Source organism: Sinocyclocheilus anshuiensis, unplaced genomic scaffold, assembly GCF_001515605.1.
Source record: "Sinocyclocheilus anshuiensis isolate Anshui unplaced genomic scaffold, SAMN03320099.WGS_v1.1 scaffold1562, whole genome shotgun sequence".
NCBI classification, from domain to species: Eukaryota; Metazoa; Chordata; class Actinopteri; order Cypriniformes; family Cyprinidae; genus Sinocyclocheilus; species Sinocyclocheilus anshuiensis.
In genome coordinates, this window is record NW_015542414.1 from 250189 (window position 1) to 255962 (window position 5774).

Consider the following 5774-nt stretch of genomic DNA (forward strand, 5'->3'; position numbering starts at 1 on the left):
AGAGAGAGAGACCTGATCCCAGCCTCCCATCATCTGATGCTCATTCATCCTCCTCCTCCAGCAAGACCTCAATGAGACGCCGCGATAACGGACAACCATTGTTGTTTCATCGCTCTCCTCCATGAATTCATCTTCTGTTCACCTCTGGATGCGTAAATGGTGGTCTTTCTTCAACAGTTACTGCCACATTTAGCCATATTGTTTCCGTTTCTGAAGCGCTGTTCTCGTGTTTGGAATAAAATAGCGCACAAACCGAAACTGAGGAAATAGAGGTTGACAATGAAGAAGCAATACACTTAAATCTGGACATATCGACAGATATCTACAAAAAGGTGGTTTACCAAGGTAACGTTTCCTTTCGCAACCCACTTAAACAGTCAGCATAGTCTCTGTGGAGATGCCTGTTTGTCATGTTTATGATGCATATTTAAGCCTAACATGTTCGTACATTTTGATTTAATGCACGAGGTTTTAAAGATTGCTTTAATAGATGGGTTAAAAAAAAACATTTAACGTGATTTAACAATTATTAGTTCTTTCGATAGCCTATAAGAAGCTGATAGGATCAAATGTGAGTTGAGTGGCTTTGTTTAATACAGTTCAGCATTATCACATAGCTCACATTACAAACAACATCAGGCTACACTGAACACCTACACGACTGCAGTCAACTATTCATTACTGCAAATGTCGTTTATTCAACTGCTTCATTTGCATTGTAACGATCGGCGACAATCCCTCATTTCTACTACAGTGCACAAAAACACAAACACGTTATTTGTCAATCTAATAATTAACAGTTTGCAATTAAGACGTCTCAAATGGCATTAAGATCATAAACGTATAATGTAAGCATTGACATCAGCTCCCTCCTTCAGTTGACCGTAAATGGATGCGTTTATAGCCATCATCTGCGTTACAGTCAGTGTTAATATATTACTCATCAGGTATTACATATTCCTCATCAATTTTTTTGGAAACTTGGCTGCTTTAGTATTCCAAGCAAGCAATCAATTTGGTATCTTGTTCTATCATGAATCATGTTTTTGGATAGCTATGTGTTTATCCATCCAAGATGACAAGATCAGATGATATAATCTAAGATAACCTTTTTCAGCATTAAGATAAGAGACGTTAAGATTTACCATTTATTTTTTGCCACTTAGGAACTAACCAACATTTATGCAACTATAAACACGTTTCTTCTACTGGATAAACAGCTACATTTGCGAGGCTTTAAGTGTACAGATTAACATTGTGGATTTTATCTTAAAACAAAGCATGCTTACCAAAGTGGCTTGCTAATATAACAATGTAAACATTAGTCATAACTCTTTACAATAAGGTCTCATGTTACAATTAGTTAATGCTTTAACTGCCATGAACTAACAATTAGCAATGCATTTATGTATTAGTCTTTACTTATAAGCAACAACATGTCTACAGGGTGACTGCTAAAATAAAGTGCTGCCTACAGTTGTGAAAAGGAAGTGTGCTCAATTGTATTGAATGTACATTTGTGGAGTACTTCAAATCTTAAAGGTATATTTAACTGTACTTGCAGATAATATAATTTTAATAATGAAAGAAAAGGCCACTTACAGTAAGTGTACTTAAAGAGAATGCACTGAACATGACTGTTTAACACTTAAGTACATTTTTATATAGTGCACTTTGTAATAATTAAAAATTAAAAGTTTTTCTTTAAAGTACATTTTAAATCATTGTTTTAATGCCATTTGCCATACTTTAAAGAAATACACTTATTTTGATGCTTTGACTAACATAATCAAACATGTGAAGTACTTATTTAAAGTAATATATTTTAATTGTACTAAATTGCAACTTCATCATGTGTACTCAATTGTGTACTTAATAATATATTTACATACATGACAAGTTTTGGTTACACTTTATCTTGTTGTCCTTGTTACAGTGTAATTATACATATAAGTACTGAGTAATATTAATTAACTACATGTACTTACTATATGGTTAGGGTTAGAATTTGGGTTTGGCTTAGGGTTAGGGTTACTTGCATGTAATTATGCATAATTCATTGTTATTATAATATTAAGTACATGTGATGTGTAACAAGGACACCTTAAAATAAAGTTTTACCCAAGTTTCAAAGACATGACAATGACGTACGTTTTAGTTTACCATAAATGTCTGTCAGTACATTCAGAAGTACACTTTAAACATATTTTTAAAGACAATGGAATTATTACTTAAGTGGGTCAAAAAAAAAAAAAACTAAAACCTTCAGCTAAAGTCTAAACTACATTTAATATACAGTCAATTTAAAAAATAATACATTTTCATTTAATTGCAGTTAACGTGTACAGAAACACTACATTCAGTTTGTCCCTAAGTATATTTGCACAGTTTGCAATAAGTATGTTCTTTTAAAGTATATTATTAACATTCAGAGGTTAAAAAATGTACTAATACAGCTTTATTTCTGCCAGTTATGTTGTTCTGTTTATTTTATATTGAGAACTATTGAAAATTAGTTTTAATGAGCATGTGGAGTCATCAAAGACTGATGCCAAGGCTTTAATTACAGTGTTTTTAAAAAAGTGTTATAACATTAATGATTATACAGTAGCTATATGGGAGTAGTGCTTTCATTGTTAAATGTTGTTGATCAATTTAATATCTGCACTAGGTTCGCTGACATCAGGCTGATGACATTTTGTACAGAGAGCATGTGGCTGAAGGGATGAAGTCAGAAAACAGTTAAATTTAGCTTTTTGTTATTCAGTGGTTTGTGTGTGTGTGTGTGTGTTTTAACTGTTCCCAGTAAAGTCTTGATTAAGCAGAGCAAAATAAAAGTAATTCTGTTTCTGATGGAATATTGCTATTTTGAATGATGCAACAGTATAGCCTGTGGTCTGTATGTAGAACATATCTCAAGTCAAGGTAACATCAGAACTGGGAATATTTACTTTCGTTAATGCTTATTTTTTTATTTATTGCTAATGTTTATTTAATCAAAAGGGTGTTTAAAAAATCTTTCAACAAAATGAATAATCAACTGGATACTTGTACTGGATACAACTGGATGCCAGCGGTTGTCAAGGTGACGAGGTCTTCGCAGGGGATCTGTCTTAGATGAGTACATCTAGTTGACATGGTCTCTGCTCACATTCAGGGCTGTAGAGGTCGTCTCCAGGTGCTGATCCACCATCTGATCTGGATAAAGACTGGATCCGTATGGCTGTGGTGACCTCGGAATAAGAATGAAAAAGACTAATATTAGCGTAGATGCCATTCTTCTTATGATGTAGCGAGTACATCGGGTGTTATGGGAAGTGTTCCCGGTTCTGGTTGACCTAATTAATGCAGCCTAACAATCATTTAACGGATTTGAATTATAGAAATGCGATAGTGTATTATGTGTATGCCAAGTTAAAGAGATGGGTCTTTAATCTAGATATAAACTGACAGACTGTGTCTGCCTCCCGAACAATGCTAGGTAGATTGTGCCAGAGTTTGGGCGCTAAATAGGTAAAGGATCTGCCGCCCGCAGTTGATTTTGATATTCTAGGTATTATCAAATGGCCAAAGTTTAGAGATCGCAGCGGATGTGAAACACTATAATGCGATATGAGCTCGCTCAAGTATTGAGGAGCTACACCATTCAAGGCTTTACAAGTAATTAGCAAGATTTTAAAATGTATTTGATGTTCAATAAGGAGCCAGCGCAGAGTTGACAGAACCGGGCTAATATGGTCATACTTCCTGGTTCTAGTAAGAACTCTAGCTGCTGCATTTTGGACCAGCTGAATTTGTTTATTAAGCGCGCAGAGCAACCACCCAATAAAGCATTACAATAATCCAAACTTGAAGTCATAAACAAATGAATTAACTTTTCTTCATTTGACATTGAGAGCATAGGTTGTAATTTAGATATAATTTTAAGATGGAAAAATGCAGTTTTACAAATGCTAGAAACACGGTTTTCAAAGGAAAGATTGCTATCAAATAGCACACCTAGGTTCCTAATTGATAACGAAGAATTAACAGAGCAGCCATCAAGTGTTAGACAGTGTTCTAGGTTATTACATGCGGAGGTTGTAAAAAAATATCTGTTATAGAGTGAAGCTTGTGTGTGAGTAAATGATGCCTGGCGTACCCTCGGCTCTGCTCACAGGTCTGCTCATTGTCAGACATTCTCTCTTTAATTATGTTTTGGAAACTTGTTCAACACAGCAATTATGTGTGAAGTGTTTCCATTGCAGACCATTTATACTCCAGCAGAAATGTTCTGTTGCTCCTTTACAAACAAGATCAGTATGACATGCCAATATCAGCATAAAGTCTCCTATCTAATGAGCTCATATTAATGGAAACCATAATGAAGTTAGTGCTACTTTACTGACATGTACAAATGCATTGTGCCAAGTTTGATGTTATCGATAGTAAACAGCATTCTTGTGTGTCACATGACCCACCTAGTTTAAATATATGCATCTGCAAAATGAGAGTTGTGTTTCTTCCCTATAAGGCCAGCATTAGGTTTCAGGAGCCATCATGGTGCTTAGGTGCTTTTTAGTCCATTTTGGAGCTTGGCAGGCTGAATAACCATCCATTTTACTTTAAGGTTAGGGTTAGAAAAAAACCCAGCTTGGACATTCTGATTCATCTCCTTTTAATGTTTCAATGATGAGTCTCAGTTTTTTTGAGTGAAAAATTCCTTGCAACTGGAAAAGCCTCAAATACTATCATAAAAGCCGCAATCTTAGACAGCTGTGCTTTACAGAAAAAAAATCCTGCTAATCAGCACTTTTCTCTCAGCTCATCGTGCATTACATATCTATGGGTTGAACGACTTCTGATTTTTTGAAGTCGACTTTTATGTGATGAAAGTCGAGTCGAAGTCGACTAGTCGCTGATGATGTCATTAATGAACAAATAAGTCTGGAGCTGTGACAAACACCTTGTGCGCAGCTATGGCATATGACACAGCACTGCCCACATGGCTGTTGCTCCTATAACAGCTTTTTTATCAGTTCTTTTGTCTTTATATTCGCTATAAGTCGTTATATTTCTCACAGATTTCTGCTCATTTTAAATCAGATACAGATAAAGCAGCACAGTAAAGATTACATTAATATGAATGCATTAGTGAGAGCGATTAGAACGGCGATTAATTTACCTGTACAATAAGCTGTTTAAAACGTGCATTCTCCCGTTCAATTTCGAGCATCCCGTAATCTAATCACACATGTCTTGTGGAGCGCTTTCAGAGTATGCATTTATTTGTCATTTGAACTGTTTGGAAACGGAGCGTAAATGTGGAAGTCCTTCAAAGATTTCTTATCCTGTTGCGCCCTCTATAGGACCAGCGACTAGTCGACGTCAAGCTTAAAGCGTCATGGCAGAGCATTGAAGTCGACTAGTTGATTAGTCGGTGCAACCCCTAATTCACACAGAAATATAAACATATGCACATTATGCTTCATTAGGTCAGATCATTCCTGGCAGTTAATTCACTTCATATTTTAAATATTTGTGTATAAAAATATTTTTAAATGTACTTAAAAAAATAGTAGAAAACCAACAAACACTATACAAACACCTCCAGAACTAGCTAAATGCTGTTGCTTGAAGTTAACAGTCTTTTACTTGAAAGAACACTCAATAATCATTTTGCTGCTTGCTCAGTTTACATAATAAAAATGACCATATGCAATACAGTTCCCTTTCATGGGAACTTCGAACTGCGTCCTCTAGGGGTCGCTATGGGGAACGCCTCGTCGTGACCC

General features: G+C 35.4%; 1 protein-coding gene across 4 annotated transcripts in view; it reads left to right on the forward strand.

Annotated features, from left to right (window-relative positions):
• Positions 1–39: 39 nt before the first annotated feature.
• LOC107693426 (probable G-protein coupled receptor 153) overlaps positions 40–5774 on the forward strand; it is a 50778-nt gene continuing 45043 nt past the window's right edge. For 3 of the 4 annotated variants that reach the window (XM_016492817.1, XM_016492815.1, XM_016492818.1), the window contains exon 1: positions 40–332. The gene's annotated coding sequence lies outside the window, so the exon portion shown is untranslated. Of the gene's footprint in view, positions 346–5774 lie in introns of all 4 variants that reach the window. The other variant, XM_016492816.1, reaches the window with a different exon arrangement.